General features: G+C 48.8%; 1 protein-coding gene across 1 annotated transcript in view; it reads right to left on the bottom strand.

Moving 5' to 3' along the window:
- USPL1 (ubiquitin specific peptidase like 1) overlaps positions 1-12,682 on the bottom strand; it is a 101,194-nt gene extending 88,512 nt beyond the window's left edge. The window contains exon 1 of the mRNA XM_075337358.1: positions 12,629-12,682. The gene's annotated coding sequence lies outside the window, so the exon portion shown is untranslated. The remainder of the gene's footprint in view (positions 1-12,628) is intronic.
- Between the last annotated feature and the right edge of the window lie 1,537 nt (positions 12,683-14,219).

The following is a 14,219-nucleotide window of genomic DNA, read 5'->3' on the forward strand; positions in this document are numbered from 1 at the left end:
CAGTGATACAAGCAGGACAGACTGGGCCCCTGCGGCCATTGCTGCTGCGTGCGAGGAGGTAACTTTACACCAGCAGCTCAGAGGAGCATGTCACCATCCTGAACTATTAATATGTGCGAAGGTTCAGGATAAGACAGCTGCAACTTACACAAGACCCACGTGACATAGCTATAGACTCCTCCTGTCCGTCAGATTGACAGCAAGATAGAACTTATTGCAATGTGAGATCAGAGCTTTAAGTGTCTTCTCTTAGAAGTGAGACTCACCACGGGCGAGAAGATGAGGATTTCCACACAAATATGATGATTCTGGAGGGCTCACCCTTGTAAGACGTAGGGCTCACACAGAACTGGCTTAGGATGTGAGATGTACAACAGCAGTGTGTACTGTGAACCTGAGATTTGAGGAGTGTGAGCGCCGGCCACAACGCGCCCACATTCTAGTGTCATATCACGGCCTTGAGAACGGGGAGGATTTTTAATAACTAGTGAATTGCAAAGCTGTTTTTACAAGCACTTTGTAGTTTTAAACATTAAGAGCTTGACAATAAGCATTTAGTGGGGTTCGCCTGCTTCTAATGATATAAATTATATGATGGCTGCAGCAGACCCCAGCACTAATGAGAGCAGAACCTAAAGGGGCATTTACACCGCACAATTACCGAGGGCGAGTGCAATTGTTGTGAAATTTCTCCTGAATACACAGATACCGCAAATGTGGTGGAAAACTACTGTTTGGGCGCACGGCAGGGCTCAGAAGGGAAGGAGCAATATATGTCTTTTCAAGTGCCAAAATTAGCTGGAGTCTTTAATCGGATGCCATGTTGCATGTGCAGAGCCCCCGATACACCTAAACAGTGGAAAACCCCCACAAGTGACCCCCAAGGAATTTATTTACGGTAGATGTGTGGTGAGCAGAGATGAGCAAACCTGAGGTTCGGTTTTCAAACCTAACACCAAATTTTAAAATCAGGGTTCAGGGTCATGGATCGGATGCTGTACGTGCGAACAAAACTCGTGCGAGGAACACTGTGCTCAGGTACGCTTGGTGCTCAGCCCTGTGCGAGCTGCGTGCAGTGTTAGAACAGCGTACACTGGGGGTAACAACTGCTTGGATGTAGTGTGCAAAAAAAAAAGTTGGAAAAAGACCACCCACCCTCCCTCAGAAGTGATCTGCTTATAGCTGGCTGTATGTGGGCGGAGACTCAAGCTGCCAATCAGTGACTTGATCCGGGGTTCGGGTCAAGCTCGAGCCAGTGGACCTAAGCTCGTTTGCTGCTGGCTACTCGAGTCTCGACCGAACTGCTCATCTCTAGTGGCGAGCACTTTTAACTCCCAGGTGTTTCAGGGAATTTTATAACAGCAAAAAAACATTTTTACCACAAAAATGTTGCTTTAACTCCTACTTTTCCATTTTTACAAGGGTAACAGGAGAAAATTGGCCCCAAAATGCATTGTGTAATTTTTCCTAAGCACACTGATACCCCATTTGTGGAGGAAAACCACTCTTTGGGCACACGACAGGGTTCGAAAGGGAAGGAGTGAGATTTTGAAGCACATATTTTGATGTAATGGTCTGCAGATGTCATGTGGCATTTGCAGACCCCCTGATGTTTCCATTCTGGAAACTAGACAAATCAAGGAATTTATCTAGACATAAGGTGAGCCCCTTGAACCCACAGGTGCTTCAAAGAATTTTACAACATACACAGTGAAAATGAAAACATTTGTTTTTTCCCACAAAAATGTTTTAGAACCAGATTTTTTTCATTTTCACAAAGATAGCAGGACAAATTGGACCTCAAAGTTTGTTGTGCAATTTCTTCTAAGTACGCTGGTTCCCCATATGTGGTCGGAAACCACTGTTTGGGCGTATGACTGGGCTCGGAATAGAAGGAGTGACGTTTGGTAGTGTACATTTTGATGGAATGGTCTGAGTGTCATGTCGTGTTTGGAGAGCCCTTGATGTGCCTAAACCCACCACAAGTGATCCTATAATGGGATTAATCTAGGGTTTTCCTGGTATGTGAAATCACAAATATGGTGTCATATGTGAGTTGTGTGGAAAGCTTCAGGTTGGCATATTTGAGAGTTGTGTAAAGTACGTCAGGTTGGCATGTGTGAGTAGTGTAGAGCACATCAGGCTGGCATGTCAGTTGTGTAGAGCACGTCAGGATAGCATGTGAGAGTTGTGTAAAGGACATCAGATTGGCATAATGTGAAAGTTGTGTAGAGGATGTCAGATTGGCATAATGTGAGAGTTGTGTAGAGGATGTCAGATTGGCATAATGTGAGAGTTGTGTAGAGGATGTCAGATTGGCATGTGTAAAGGGGGCTTTACACGCAACGACATCGCTAACGAGATGTCGTTGGGGTCACGGAATTCGTGACGCACATCCGGCCTCATTAACGACATTGTTGCGTGTGAAACGCACGAACGACCGTTAACGATCAAAATTACTCACCTGATCGTTAATACGTCGTTCTAATCCCAAATATCGTTGCTGTTGCAGGATGTTCGTCGTTCCTGCGGCAGCACACATTGCAGGAACGAGGAACAACATCGGCCGCCGAAAATAAGGAAGGAAGGAGGTGGGCGGGATGTTACAGCTGCTCATCTCCGCCCCTCCGCTTCTATTGGGCGGCCGCTTAGTGACGCCGCACGAACCGCCCCCTTAGAAAGGAGGTGGTTCGCCGGTCACAGCGACGTCGCTAGGCAGGTAAGTACATGTGACGGGTCCTAGCGATGTTGTGCGCCACGGGCAGCTATTTGCCCGTGACACACAACCGACGGGGGCGGGTGCTTTCACCAGCGACATCGCTAGTGATGCCGCTGCGTGTAAAGCAGCCTTAAGTTTTGTAGAGTACGTCAGGTTGGCATGTGCGACTTGTGCAGTGTACGTCAGGTTGGCATGTGCGACTTGTGCAGTGTACGTCAGGTTGGCATGTGCGACTTGTGCAGTGTACGTCAGGTTGGCATGTGCGACTTGTGCAGTGTACGTCAGGTTGGCATGTGCGACTTGTGCAGTGTACGTCAGGTTGGCATGTGCGACTTGTGCAGTGTACGTCAGGTTGGCATGTGCGACTTGTGCAGTGTACGTCAGGTTGGCATGTGCGACTTGTGCAGTGTACGTCAGGTTGGCATGTGCGACTTGTGCAGTGTACGTCAGGTTGGCATGTGCGACTTGTGCAGTGTACGTCAGGTTGGCATGTGCGACTTGTGTAGTGTACGTCAGGTTGGCATGTGCGACTTGTGTAGTGTACGTCAGGTTGGCATGTGCGACTTGTGTAGTGTACGTCAGGTTGGCATGTGCGAGTTGTGTAAGAAACGTCAGGTTGACATGTGAATTTAGTAGTCCATGGATGTGTGGTAGAGTCTGAAGCAGTCTTGTATACACAGGCCAGGTTTGTCGGGGCAAGTGTCGCATTGCCAAGTGGTGTCTTTCCTTATCCCTCTTCGGTAGCACACTTGGCACCTCTTTTGTGACCCTCCTACCTCACCTAGGAAATGTTGCCCTGGTACTATATGGGCATCTTTCATTACAAAGGAACTAGGACCTGCTCCTTCCTCACTTCCAAACATCAGGGCCTTGATCACTACCTCCTGGAACTGAAGGAAGGTGCCAGTCTGGCCTGCACATCGTGATAGCACAAACGCGTTGTACAGTGCCATCTGTACGATGTGCACGGCCAGCTTCTTGTACCACACCTTAGAGTTTCGCATGGCACTGTAGGGCTGGAGGACCTGATCAGAGAGAGCAACTCCACCCATGTTTTTGTTGTATCGGATGACACAGTCCGGTTTGTGGACCTGCGCAGAGGTACCTCGAACAGCGGTGGAGCCAGGACCATGTATTGTGGTCAAGTAAATAACGTCCCTCTTGTCCTTGACCACAAGCATATTGTCGCTACATTGAGCTCTGCACTCACCCTTTCTGAGCAGCTGCCCAATTAGCGTCTTAGGGAGGACCCTTTGCCTTCTGTGCACAGTACCGCATGCTAGAGTAGCTCTGGCAAAGAGGGACTTGAAGAGTGGGATGCTGGTATAAAGGTTATCAACATAAAGGTGATAACCCTTATCCAGAAGTGGGTGCACCAAATCCCACACAATTTTCCCACTCACCCCCAGAGCAGGTGGGCATTCAGGAGGTTTGATCTGGGCATCCTTCCCTTCATTAACTCTAAATCTGTAGGTGTACCCTGAGGAACTCTCACACAGTTTGTAGAGTTTGATCCCGTACCTGGTACTATTACTGGGCAGGTATTGCTCGAATTTCAGCCTCCCCTTCAAGTGGATTAAGGACTCATCCACGCAGATTTCCCTCTGGGGAATGTACACTTCAGCAAACATTTTGCTGAAGTGATCAATGACAGGGCGAATTTTGAAAAGTTGGTCAAAATTAGGGTCATCTCGGGGAGGACATTGCGAATTATCACTGAAATGTAAAAATTTGTGAATGGCCTCAAAACGTCCACGGGCCATAGCCATGCGGAATACTGGCGTGTCATATAAAACATCTTCACTCCAATATCGACCCAATTCTGGTGCCTTCACTATCCCCATGTGAAGAACCAGGCCCCAATACTTCATTATTTCTACTGCATCAATGGGAGTCCAGTTAGAAAATGATGAAGCGGGGTTTTGGGCCAAAAATTGTTGGGCGTACAAATTTGTTTGCACCACCATGAGACTTACAACCTGATCAGAGAAAAAGACTTTAAAAAAGTCTATTTCTGTCAGGTTGGTAGTATCAAACTGGATTCCTGATTGGGGAATAAAATCAGGAATCTGTGGTGCAAAATCTTCCGGGGCGGGGGTCCATAGGGGGTCACTAGTGCTGGGTTGGGAGTCACTTACACTTGGCTCTGTCTCCTTTTGTGTCCTGCGGTGTCTACATGGGGATTCTGCATCACTGGAGGAAGAGGAGTAGGAGGAATAAAGAAAGGAGGGATCCTCTCCCTCACCATCTGTGTCGGAGGCAACAATAGCATCTGCCTCCTCGACTAAACACTGTCTTTGGGACTGGGACATTTGTGTGTATTGTGTGTGTACACTAAACGTTATATAAGCGTGTGTGAGAGCGTTTGGTGTAATCTTTTTTTACTTCTTAGAAGTGCAAAACAAAAGAATCTAGAAAGAAAAAGATAAAATAAAAAGGAAAATATTAAAATTTGGTCAAATAAAAAAAACCTTAAGCGGACATCAGTATATATATATAAAAAAAAAGTAATGAGCAGCCCGCAACTGACACTAAAGGGTGCTTTACACGCTGCGACATTGCTAGCGATCTCGTTAGCGATGTAACACGCCAGATCGCACATACGATTTGCCGAGATCGCACATGTGACCGGCGCTACAAAAAAATGACCTATGTGCAATCTCGGCAAATCTTATCTGCTATTTGGCGTGTCACATCGCTAATGAGCTCGCTAGTGATGTTGCAGCGTGTAAAGCACCCTAAGGCTATATGCGCACGCTGCGGAAAATGCGCGGATTTTGCCGCGGATTTCTCGCGGAAAAGCCGCGGATTTTCCAGAAATCTGCAGCACAGCTACTCCCCAGCCATTTCTATGGCATTTGGGAAATGCTGTGCCCACGCTGCGGATTTTTCCGCAGCGGAAATCGTGCGGACAAATCTGCAGCATGTCAATTATTGTTGCGTATTTTCGTGCGGATTTTGCCTATTCAACTGAATAAAATCGCAAAATCCGCAACAAAATCCGCGTCAAATTCGTACAAAATCCGCACCTATGAAAAGGTGCGGATTTTGATGCAGAAAAATCCGCAGATACAGCGTCCCGTGGGCACATAGCCTTAAGCCTCACTATATTCAGTAAAAATACTGCAGTAGACAATTACTAAGGTATATTTTTACTGTCCCTAACTAACCTAGGCCTATGAACTAATCTAAATGTATTATTTTGATTCCCATTTTACTTTTTTAGTTTAACCTTTGTCAGGCTGCATAATTTTGCCAAAATTTCACGACCCCTTATGGGTGGAGATATTTTATTGAAATTTGGCCAATATATTCTGGACCAAAACTGCTGAGATGTCACGAAATTTCAGCCCTCTACGGCTTTTCGAAAAAAAAAATTATTGCAATTTAAAAAGGGAATAGTTACAATTGTACCTATTCAGCCGGACGAAGGTTAAAAAAACAAAACAAAAGAAAACAACAAACAAAACCAGATGCCGATCAGCAGTTGCAGAATGCACGCATTAATGTGGTGCAAAAAAAGAAACAAAAACCTGCCAGAACTCGAGCAATCCATTACCTGATCTGCACTAGGCGGTAGAAGGGGGTGGGGAGAGGAGGGAATTGGGGTCTACAGGAACGGTCAGCAACAAAAATTAAAAATATCATCTTTCTACTCAGAGGACACAGCAGAGGAACAGAAGGAGCACAGGGAGTTGTGTCACAAGCAGAAATCAGTTGTGACGCCACAAATCCCAGCAGAGCAGCACAGGGACCACTTTCCTCAAGTCTCTAAGAGCGGTCACTGAGGGGTTAAACTCTCTCTGCACACTGATTGGAGCGATTGCGCGTCACAGCACAATCGCTCCAACCAGTGCAGGAGGTGGTGACGCCGCTGTTACTGGGCTCCAGCCTATGATCGGCGCAGTTTTAGCACCGATCATAGCTGGATCTCAATGTTTCAGGCAATTTCATTACCTGAAACATTGAAGTTGCTGTGATTGGCTGTTCAATTCTGAGCAGCCAATCACAGCGATTGTAGTTGCGGGGTGGCGGTGAGCTCCTGTGCTGCTAGAAACAGCAGGCACCTTGCTGCAATCACCATGGCTTCATTCACGGTGCCGCATTTTAGCCATGATGTGCCTATACATTCTTGGTCAGGAACTACTTCCCTCCCAAGACGTATAGGTATGTCCATGGTTGTAGAGGGGTTAAAGCAGGGGTGGGGAACCTCCGGCCCGCGGGCCGTATACGGCCCGTGACGACTTTTTATGCGGCCCCCGGGCACATTCCCGGGGACCATTGTGCTTTTGTGGCAGCCGCGCTTTTCCCGGCTTCCGGCCCTTTAAATCCCACTGCCTTATGCCCTGTGGGTAGATGCTAGAATGTACGGGCTCTCTCCAGATCCTGACTTCCAGGACCTGACTGCAGCCCATACATTCTAGGCTTATCCCCGGCCTGTGTGCTCTGGTGGGCGGGTAAGCAGCACGCTGCGATAAAGTCACACAGAAGAGCTGCAGCAGGTTTACCAGCCTCCCGGACCTGCTGTGTGTGTGTGACTCTCCCTCCCCCTCACTGCGAGTACTCAACCCATCGCTGCCCCCCCCCCGCTCAGTGCTGTGTACCCCCTCGTACTGTGTGTACCCCCCAATGCTGTGTGTACCCCCTCGTGCTGTGTACCCCCTCGTGCTGTATGTACCCCCCAATGCTGTGTGTTCCCCCTAGTGCAGTGAGTACCCCCTAGTACAGTGAGTACCCCCTAATGCTGTGTGTACCCCTTAATGCTGTGTGTACCCCCTCGTGCTGTGTACCCCCTAGTGCTGTGTACCCCCTCGTGCTGTGTGTACCCCCTCGTGCTGTGTGTACCCCCTCATGCTGTGTACCTCCTAGTACAGTGTGTACCCCCCAGTGCTGTATGTACCCCCCAATGCTGTGTGTACCCCCTCGTGCTGTGTACCCCCTCGTGCTGTATGTACCCCCCAATGCTGTGTGTACCCCCTCATGCTGTATGTACCCCCTAGTGCAGTGTGTACCCCCTAGTGCAGTGTGTACCCCCTAGTGCAGTGTGTACCCCCTAGTGCAGTGAGTACCCCCTAGTACAGTGAGTACCCCCTAGTACAGTGAGTACCCCCTAATGCTGTGTGTACCCCCTAATGCTGTGTGTACCCCCTCGTGCTGTGTGTACCCCCTCGTGCTGTGTACCCCCTCGTGCTGTGTACCCCCTCGTGCTGTGTACCCCCTAGTGCTGTGTACCCCCTCGTGCTGTGTGTACCCCCTCGTGCTGTGTGTACCCCCTCGTGCTGTGTGTACCCCCTCGTGCTGTGTGTACCCCCTCGTGCTGTGTGTACCCCCTCGTGCTGTGTGTACCCCCTCGTGCTGTGTGTACCCCCTCGTGCTGTGTGTACCCCCTCGTGCTGTGTGTACCCCCTCGTGCTGTGTGTACCCCCTCGTGCTGTGTGTACCCCCTCGTGCTGTGTGTACCCCCTCGTGCTGTGTGTACCCCCTCGTGCTGTGTGTACCCCCTCGTGCTGTGTGTACCCCCTCGTGCTGTGTGTACCCCCTCGTGCTGTGTGTACCCCCTCGTGCTGTGTGTACCCCCTCGTGCTGTGTGTACCCCCTCATGCTGTGTACCTCCTAGTACAGTGTGTACCCCCCAGTGCTGTGTACCCCCAGGTGCTGTGTGTACCCCCTAGTGCTGTGTGTATCCCCTAATGCTGTGTACACCTCAGTGCTGTGTACCCCCTCAGCGCGGTGTAACCCCTCACTGCTGTCCGTGCCCCCCCTAGTGCTGTCTGTACCCCCTGGGTGATGTCTATGCCCCCCCACCAGTGCTGTCCGCACCACCTAATGCTGTCCATGCTGCCACCAGTGCTGCCCATGCCACGGTGAGTGCTGCCTGTGCCCCCCTTATGCTGTCCATGCTCCCCAGTGCTGTGTGCCACCCCTCAGTGCTCTAAACTCGCTACTGCTGTCTGTACCCTCCCACTGCTTTCTATGCTCCCCAGTCCGTGCTCTCCTGTTGATGCCTATGTTCCCCCAGACCTGTCTGTCTCCCTAGTGCTGCCACCCAGTGCAGTGCGTGCTGCCACCCAGTGCAGTCCGTGCTGCCAACCAGTGCAGTGCGTGCTGCCAACCAGTGCAGTGCGTGCTGCCACCCAGTGCTGTGCGTGTCCCCAGTCATGTCTGTGCCACCGCCAGGGCTGTCCATGCCCCCTACTGATGTATATGCCCCAGCCCCTCCTGTGATGTATATGCCACAGCCCCTCCTGTGATGTATATGCCACAGCCCCTCCTGTGATGTATATGCCACAGCCCCTCCTGTGATGTATATGCCACAGCCCCTCCTGTGATGTATATGCCACAGCCCCTCCTGTGATGTATATGCCACAGCCCCTCCTGTGATGTATATGCCACAGCCCCTCCTGTGATGTATATGCCACAGCCCCTCCTGTGATGTATATGCCACAGCCCCTCCTGTGATGTGTACGCCCAGTGTCTCCTGTAATTTATGCGCCCTGGCCCCTCCTGTGATGTGTATGCCCCCAGCATCTCCAGACAGAGACAAACCTGGAAAAGCAGCTGTGAGAAACAAGATGATCAATATCACCGAACATCACAATCGCACCAAAGAGAAGCAGCTCCGGCCACCACAATAGGGGTGAGTTAATTAATCGTTTGACCAAATATAGCAGGGTTATTTTTCAGGTTGATAATGTTGTGCGGCCCCCAAAGGTTAGTAGGAAATTCCAAATGGCCCCCGGCAGTAAAAAGGTTCCCCACCCCTGGGTTAAAGGGTACATTCAGGACTTAAAAAAAAATATATAAATGTGCGTCAGATTAACAGGTTGGTAGTTGCTCCCTACTTGCTTGTTGTGCCCCGCACCTTTCACTGCCGTCACAGACCTGCTCCTGCTGCCGATGCAATAGCTTCGCCAGCAGAGCAGAGGCTTCTTTTCCGCTCTGCACTGAAGCTGGGGGGTGACTGCTGACATCATGAGATTTAACAGCTGACGACTCCCCACGGCCTAACTGGGGGAGTCGGTTGTCAATCAGCATGAAGTCAGCTGTACTGTCCCATCTACAGAGCAGAGCGGATGGGAAGCCACCGCTCTGTTGTTGCGACGTCAGCGAAAGCTACATCAGTCTCTGACCTCTATATGCCGGCCAAGAACGGTGCCGGGCACAACAGGCAGGTTGGGAGCATCTACCAGCCTCTTAGTTAGTACATAGGCTTTTTTTTTTTTGTAAAGTTCGGGATATATCCTTTAATGAATTCAGTACAACTTATCAATGGCTATTACATCCATGTGTCTTGCCAGAAATGTTACGACAGTCAGCGACCAAAGTAACATTTCTGGTGTAACAAATGCCGCCACTATTGATGAGGTTTGATAAGTAGACAGAGCCAAGCCCCATTCCCCCTTCCTACAGACTGAAGTCCCAGCTGTTTCTCAAAGGAATCTATTGAAAGAAGCAACCGATTTATACATAAATCACTAAAGGAAAACTAAAATCTAATTGTAAGGATGCAAGTTAACTAAAGTTGTTTTTATCGGTGGGATAGGTCATCCATAAAAGATTGGTGGGTCAGATACCCAACAAGCAGCTGAAGATTGCACAGTCCACTTACACTCCACAATTATAACAAACAAGACTTTGTAAGAGTGCTCATTTCATGATAATCATGCAGTTTAAACAGGCTGTCAATCAACCGACGAATGAGTACAATGCTACTTCAATCAGGCGAAATGATAATCGCTGCAAAAAAGAACATCCTTCTCGGCAGCACATCGTCCTGTGCAGGACCTTTGCTGCCAAGAACAATGCAGCCTAGTCACACAGAATAATCTATACATATTGCGTGAATCTGAAGTCTACCTGCACTGAAATATTTACTAATTGATGATATTACATTGAAAAATCAGGTGATATTAAAAGAGATCCCCTAAACACTATGGCCCCTTTCAGACATCAGTTTTTGCCATCAGTCACAATCCGTCGAATTTTGGAAAACAAAACGGATCCAGCGACTGATGCCGCTGGATCCGTTTTTTTCTTATAGACTTGTATTAGCGACGGATGGCCTCACGTTTCATCCGTCGTTCGACAGATCCGTCGAAAATTGTCAGTCGGATGGAGACAACAAAGTAATGTTTTTTTTGGGCTACGTAGAAAAACCGGACGGCGACGGATCCGTCGTTGTTTGGTGCAGTAGAAGCCTATGGGCGCAGGATCCGTCGTTATTTGTCACATGATGGAATCCGGCGACAGATTCCGTTTTTTTAACTGACCATGTTCAGATGGGGTGTAAAAACACTGTATATATGATACAACTGATCCGTTGTTTCAGTTTTTCTAAAATCTGCGACGAATCCATCAAGCCAACGGATTGTGACTGATGGTTAAAAAAAAAATGGGGTGAAAGGGGCCTAATTAAACCACTAGTACAATAATGTAGGGAATTAGACCTTATAAAAATCATATCTGTAGAATAGATTTTAGTGGTTTAGTTAACAAAAAAAAACACTTAAGCAAATGAGGTGGGTTTGATGCTCTCTCAGCGTGGCCAATTTACATCTTGAGCACTGTCAGATCTGGATTGATAGCACTGAACAGAGAACTGCCTGTGCACAGACACTGCAGGAGGCCGGCAATGACAGTTTGTGGCCCCTGTTTAGTACAGCACTGCAGAGACGACAGCAATGAAAGCCCACAATGACCTGTAAGTGCAGCCATGCTCCTGCAGTGTCTGTGCGGAGGGGCAGAGATGCTCCTATGACTGGGCTCAGTATGTAAATTGAGGAAGGAGGAGTGTCAGTGCACTAAGCCCTTTGGCCACTGAAGGATGAACTGAAGCCTCCTCATTTGCCTATAAAAACTTTTTAGAAGTAAAGCAATGAAATCTGTATTACAGGTATGATATTTATACAGCTACATAAGGGGTATAATTAGCGTTTGGAGGCGACAGGTTCCCTTAGGGGTTGTCCCCTTTAAGGCAATGTTCTGCTCTGGCTGCAGGTTGTTAAAAACAAAATAAACCGCACTGTACCCCCCTTTCCTGTGTTCACCAGCGAGTGTGCACCGATGCCCCCTGGAGACTGGCACTGGATGTGCTGCTGTCATGTGAGTTCTGAAGTCTGCCATCTGTCCACAGGTGCAAAGCAGTTTACCTCACTGACTGGCTGACATGTTAGTGACATATCTGTGCTGTTTCGGTGGAGATTCGCTGAAGGACTCGGAGAAGAAGAGTATAGGGCTATGTTCACGTGTTTCTGCTGCATTTTTTCATGAGTTTTATGCAAATAAAAAGCTGCTTTTCAGCACCAGCAAAACCTATGCGTTTTCAGAAATTTCATGCACACGATTGTTTTTATTCCTGACAAATGGAAAACTGTTGAGTTTTTTTTCAAGCAGCATGTCAATTCTTTCAAAGTTTGTTTTCATCTTTGATAGCAATGAGAGAGCAAAAAAACCTCAGCATTTTTTGCCGCTTTTGTGCTGAATAAAACTAACTTTATTTAACCATGTACTGTAGACAAATTACACAAAACCTGCTTTTTGGAAGCAGCTCTGTTTACTGCCAAGACAGCATTTTCTAGCTGCAGAAAAAAAAAGCAAAAATACAACATATGAACATAGCCTAGCGCAGACTGCAGCCAGGGAGGGACATTATATGAAAGGACACAACCCCTTTAAGTGACACGGGGTAGAACACTGCAGCCCCATAGACTGCTCAATACTGCGCTATATATCCCATCCCCCTTGAATGCCACATGGGGGGGATTAGCTAGAACAGGAAGGAGAAGATGACAAAGAAAGAAAACATACAAGAAAAACACCAAATACAAGGAAAATAAGTGTATGGAAAAGAAGGAACTAACAGAAAATAACGATGGCGGGACTATGACGATAACAAGGGGCGCACAGTACCTGACAGAAGAAAGACGGTAGCGCCGTCTGAGAAACGTTATAATGGCGGCAGGAAACGTGGTGCTGTCGAGAACTGAGGGGCGCACAGGAAGTGCGTCATCCAGAGTGCGCTGGCAGGTGATTGGCTGAGACCGGTCGCTATGGCAGCAGGTGCGCGAGTGAGGGCGGGAAGTGTGCGAGAGGAGGAAACGTAGGAAGGAGGGAAGGTACAATGCAGAGATGGCGGAGGACAAAGGGTGAGACCTTAGCGGGCACGGAAGCCAGAGGGACAGATAATGGAGACGCCATGAGGAGGCACTATCAGAGCGACAGATGATGGACATACCATGAGAGGGGACGGAAACCAGAGGGACAGATAATGCAGACACCATGAGGGGGCATGGAAACCAGAGGGACCGATAATTGAGACACTATCAGAGGGACAGCTAATGGACATACCATGAGAGGGCATGGAAACCAGAGGGACAGATGCTGGAGATACCATGAGGGGGCACAGAAACCAGAGGGACCGATAATGGAGACACAATGAGGGGGGCACAGAAACCAGAGGGACAGATAATGGAGACACCATTAGGAGGGCACGGAAACCAGAGGGACAGATAATGGAGACACCATGAGGGGGGCACAGAAACCAGAGGGACAGATAATGGAGACACTATCAGAGGGACAGATAATGGAGACACTATCAGAGGGACAGATAATGGAGACACTATCAGAGGGACAGATAATGGACATACCATGAGAGGGCATGGAAACCAGAGGGACAGATGCTGGAGATACCATGAGGGGGCACAGAAACCAGAGGGACCGATAATGGAGACACAATGAGGGGGGCACAGAAACCAGAGGGACAGATAATGGAGACACCATTAGGAGGGCACGGAAACCAGAGGGACAGATAATGGAGACACCATGAGGGGGGCACAGAAACCAGAGGGACAGATAATGGAGACACTATCAGAGGGACAGATAATGGAGACACTATCAGAGGGACAGATAATGGAGACACTATCAGAGGGACAGATAATGGAGACACTATCAGAGGGACAGATAATGGAGACACTATCAGAGGGACAGATAATGGAGATACCATGAGAGGGCACGGAAACCAGAGGGACATAATGAAGATACCATGAGGGAGGCACGGAAACCAGAGGGACAGATAATAGAGACACCAGGAGGGGGGCACGGAAACCAGAGGGACCGATAATGGACATACCATGAGAGGGCACGGAAGCCAGAGGGACAGATACTGGAGACACCATGAGGGGGCATTGGAAACCAGAGGGACCGATAATTGAGACACTATCAGAGGGACAGATGATGGACATACCATGAGAGGGGACGGAAACCAGAGGGACAGATATTGGGGGCACGGAAATCAAATGGACAGATAATGGAGACACTATGAGGTGACACGGAAACCAGAGGGACAGATAATGGAGATACCATGAGGGGGCACGGAAACCAGAGGGACAAATAACTAAGATACCATGAGGGGGGCACATAAATCAGAGGGACAGATAAAGGAGACACCAGGAGGGGGGCACGGAAACCAGAGGGACAGATAAAGACACCATGAGAGGGCACG

Source organism: Anomaloglossus baeobatrachus, chromosome 2, assembly GCF_048569485.1.
Source record: "Anomaloglossus baeobatrachus isolate aAnoBae1 chromosome 2, aAnoBae1.hap1, whole genome shotgun sequence".
Taxonomy (NCBI): Eukaryota; Metazoa; Chordata; class Amphibia; order Anura; family Aromobatidae; genus Anomaloglossus; species Anomaloglossus baeobatrachus.